Genomic DNA, 5,215 nt, shown 5'->3' on the forward strand with positions numbered 1-5,215 from the left:
AGGTATTCAACGGTTCGGCGTAAAAGGAAAACTTGCCCCTCGATATATTGGACCCTTTAAGATTATAGAAGTTTGTGGACCCCTAGCTTATCATCTTCAACTTCATCCTCAACTAGCCACTATTCATGATATATTCCATATATCTCAACTTTGGAAGTGTGTCAAAGTTCCTACCGAGATCATCAATCCCCAAGCTATCGAACTCGAAGCTGATCTAACTTATACCGAACATCTAATCAGAGTGCTAGACATCAAAGAGAGAAACACTAGAAGAGAAACTATCAAGATGTTCAAAACTTAGTGGGATCATCATACTAAAGAAGAAGCAACTTGGAAAACCGAATCCTATCTTCAACGAAATTTCCCAGACTTCCTTCAAGCCAACTCCCAAATCTGATCGCCCGATTCCATTCTGTTCCGGAATCTCGGGACGAGATTCTTTTTAGGGGGGAAGGCTGTGATATTCAGGTACTTAGGATTAAAACATACTAGATTCTAGTGTAATATGTGTGTGTTTGATCTTTTGTATGTGTGCTAAAATTTGAATGCAAAGGGAAAAAGGGTAATTGTGTAATTCTAAAAAATTTAGGTCCTTTAGTGTTAAATGGGTGAGAATGGGAGGTAAAATCAAAACATATGAAGGTTGTTTTGCAAAAAGTCAAGAACTTACTTTTAAACCGCAAATAGAGGTGAAACTACCCCAAAGGATGCAAGTGTAGTGTAGATTTTAAATAGGATTTCTTTAAAGTTTAAAACTTAGCCAAGTTTTAAAGTATGTTCAAATCCTTAGCTCTTTTGCAACTGAACCTTAAAGAAAAGTTGTAGATCTTGTTGAACTCTACACTTTTTCTTATGGGCACATTTTCATTTGAGCTATGGTTTGAAAGTTAACTCAGCTTTACAGTGGAGTCCCTGTATTTTTGGAAAATCACAGATCAGCCCTTATCTTCAACCTCCAGCCCCTCCCCCTGCTCTGCTTCGCGCCCGTGACCCCCGCCGCCCTTGCCGGCCATGTGCCGAGCACCTGCTGCCCCCGCGCCGCTTCCCTTTGCACCACGTGCCGCCCCAGCACCCGCGCCGCCGCTCCCCACCCCGCGCTGGCCCTCTCCTCGCTCCTCCACATCGCGGCACCGCCGCCCGAGCCTCCACGCGTGCCGCCGGCTTGCCAACACTTGCTCTGGCTCGCCGTGCCTTTTCCTCAACTTGAAGCACGTCCTGGAGCTCCTCGTGAACTCACTCTTGCACTTGCACACGCCCATTTTGCCTACCTTTCTTCTTCCCGAGCTCTCCACCTCGCCGAAGCCCCGCCGCAGCTTCTCCTCACCGTCGATAGCCACCGCTGCCGCTTCCCACCCCCGATCCAGTGCTCTAGCAGCACCACAGCAACCCACTGAAGCTCACAAGCCCGCCCAATTTCATTCTCCCGCGCTAGATCATCTGGACCACAGCGCCGGTGAGCTCGAGCTTCCGCCGCCGCTCGGCCTCGTCGTCGTCCCGATGAGCTACTGCCTCTTCGCCCCGGCCAAGCACACCACCAGAACCACATCATCGCGTAGAAGCTTCCCAGCTACTTCCTCACCGCTCTCCTGCCCTCCAGCCACCGGAACGCCGTCGACGTCCCTCGGACCTCCACCGCCCGTCTCTGTTCGCTGTCGAACCACTGCCTTAGCCCTTCTCTTCCTCAACACCGGCCACTCCCATGACCGCCGTGAGCTCCTGAACCTTTCCCCTCACTTTCCCCTCGCCACCGGTGAGCCCCCTCGCCGGAATTTGATCGGCATCGATCGGTTTTCCTATGTAACCCGGCCAAGGATCCAATTGTAAGGATTTGAATCTTTCCAGGGGCCTTTCTGTAGAAAATGATAACCCCCCTATTCAAATCGGCCAACTTGTAAAATTCATAGGAATTTGTATAAAAATCCAAAAATTGCTAAACTAATTTTGTTGTACTACAGAAGTTAAACTCTACAACTTTTGTTACTAAAGTGCAGTGTGAAACAAAATATTTTTAGAGTTATTTTAAAGTTTAGCAAAAGGGTATCTTGAGTGTAACTTTTGCATGTTAATTTTATTTCCTGTGAATTTTGGTGAGTAGCTTGTTTAGGTATAAGTGATCTTGTGTGAAAAATTCACCTATACTACTAAACCCTAGCTTCAATTAATTTAAACTTATGCAAATCAGGCTAGAAATAGTTTAAATTTATTCAAGCATGTTACTAAGGTTTTCATGCTTAGATCTTTTCACCATGTGATGTTCTGTAATTAAGTAGTTCATAATAAATATTTAAAGAATTTATGGCACTGCTTTACCTAAAATTTGGATTTAAACTTGACATTTGAACTAAATTCAAATACCTTAGTTTCTATTTTCAAAAAATTATGAAAAATTCATAGTAAGCTCCTCTGCTAGAAGGAAACTTGTCCACAAAAATTCAAGGCCATAGCCTTTATGGATTTCAAAATAAAAATCAAATTTGTTAACCTAATTCAATTAATTCAAATAATTAGGATAAATGAATTAGGATACCAATAGTAGGTTTATATTTAAACCTCTTGCATTATGAAACTATGTGTATCAATTTGTTAGATTGCAACTTTATCATGAAGTAACCTTTTTAACTCAAGAACCACCTAATTCAAATCATTGCATATCATGTAGAGTCAACGACACTCGACGACGGAGACTACGAGCTAGTCTCGGAACAAGAGCAATGGTTTTCTGAAGACCCAGTGAACGTCGTCGAGACTTTAACTGAAGCACCGAACTAAGGTTCGGAAGACCTTGACATCCCTGCCCCCAGCCCCGTTCAAGAAGGCAAGCCCCGGTGCATAAACCAGTATTTCAAATTACTACATTTATGCAATTTTATACTTATATATTATATCTTGCATTAAGTCTAGGAGTTGAAATGGAACCCTAGATGCATGAATACTAGGAACCAATGTATTGTGCCTGAGTCCTTATCGAATAGATGCTCTGCTAATAGGACCGGCAGAAGTCGGGTGATTTCCTGTCACTCGCGCGATATAGGAATTAAATGTTTACTATTCAGCAATCACTATAAGGATGATGGACGGGGTCATGTGCAATATCATAACTTGAAAGGTTACCCCATTTGTGTTGATAAAAGTTGATAAGGTCGCAGTGTGTGGTAGTGGTGGTTAAGCGTTTGAAAGTACTAGCCACATGCCGTGAAATATGAAAAGCGGTAAGCCTAGTAACCAATCGACCCGAGGAGTGGACATACCTCCCACCACTCGTAATTTGATTTTTCTCACGCACCGACATGCGGGAGTACGTTCTGCACAGCAGACAGGAGTACAGTCATGTAGTCACGCTATAGACGTATGTCCTGCACATTGGTGTGCGTATGGTCCTACAGTCGCTTGTGGTGGCCCTGATCCACGAGTCGGAATGAAAGGCAAACAGTTGCTTCGGTACGATCATTGGATGTTCCAAGCGTGTGAGTTAGGTTTACCCTTGCAAGGTTTGGAAATTCAATTCAGAATCGTTAATTTCCCGCAGAGATTGAGACTGCTTATTCCTTCTGCCACATAGAATAAGAACAGTAACTATGGTTGGAATAATCTTGATAGATGCTAATCCCTACCTTGCTTGTTTAGTATAGGTGCTTACCTAGAATGGTTAATGTAACTAGAATCTAAAAGCTAAAACATGAGAGTTAGATCATACTCTTTGTTGTTTTTCAGCTGAAATCAAACCCAGAACCCTTACAAGCCTTCATAAGTCTAGTTACATGGCTAAGTATACCATAAAACGGTTAAGTCTTGCTGAGTATTAGTATACTCAGTCTTGCTAGTCTGCTTTTCAGGTATGACCTTTCCAGCATGGCCAACCTCTGTTCCGTTTGGCTGGTCCGTGGAGTGGGATCAGTCCCTGGCTGGCAGTGACCCTCCAGAATGACACCATATTTCGGGCTGAACTTGGTGTCAACTTTCGCGACGTATGTAGTCGCGTGTTAATTGCTTCCGATGAGACTCTACACAAGCTTGCATAGCTTGTGGTTTTTAAACAATGTTTGTATAAGTATACTTAAGTTTGAAACAGTTTGTAATAATGTTTAATATTCTGTGAATTAAAAGTTGATGAGTTGTTGTATGATTGTAAACTCGCCTTCGTGCGAGGTAAACCTGCTTCAATCCTGTTGAACCGTGGTTGTATCGGGCGGAGACCCGACAGACCAATGGGTTGTTCCGTATGAAGTGCGTTGAGTTAGTATCGTCTGTATAGCGAAGACTAGCGCACTTGAGCTGGAATAATTCAGGCGGTTCTGCCACAGTATACATTTTAAACTCTAAATTCAATGGTCACACATCGGCTGTTCGATGGTCCCAATATGTTGATTCCTTCAAAAAACTCTAGAGTCGATGGTGTCGCATTGGCTATTTTGATAACTTATGAGATGCTTTTCTTTATACGTGTGGGCCGACCGTATGCATCGGCCTTCTTTCCTCGTTCTTATTTTGACATACGTCATCGGTTTCGCACACCCGAGCCATCGAGCTCTGTCGGTTTGTGCCCTTCCGCACAGCTTCGGCATTCCCTTATTCAAGCCCATTGGTCGCATCGGCTTATAGCCTGATGTTCGACATCGGCTTTACCGCCCATCATCCCACATGCTCGGAAAATATCTCTTGAGATGCTGACCGTTGACTGCCACCGGGAACTTGATGCCATCTAATTCTTTAAGCATATATGCATTCCCAGACAGGACTTGGTCAACCCTATACGGCCCGAGCCAGTTTGGGGGCTATACACTGCGTCCTTAGTTCCCAACGGCAGTACTACTTCCCAAACCAGATCTCCTACTTGGAATTCCTTCGGCTTGACCTTCTTATTGTACACGCGGGCTACTTTGGCCTTATTTTTCTTGATCTTCTCAAGTGACCAAAGCCTGAGCTCCGTGAGGTCCTCCACATTATCATTCATCAGAGTAGCATACTTTTCAGCTGTTAAGTCATTCTGGAACTCTACGCGCCTCGATCCAGCCGTAATTTCCCATGATTACACAGCTTCCTGCCCATAGACTAAGTGATAAGGGGAAGTTTTCGTCGCCCCATGGCAAGATATACGGTACACCCACAATGCCTCTGATAAGACCTCGTGCCAACTCCTAGGGTACTCATCAATCTTCCTCTTAATCAACTTGATGAGGCTCTGATTGGCTGCTTCAACTTGTCCATTTGCCTGGGC

The sequence above is a fragment of the Panicum hallii genome, chromosome 3 (assembly GCF_002211085.1).
Source record: "Panicum hallii strain FIL2 chromosome 3, PHallii_v3.1, whole genome shotgun sequence".
NCBI lineage: Eukaryota > Viridiplantae > Streptophyta > Magnoliopsida > Poales > Poaceae > Panicum > Panicum hallii.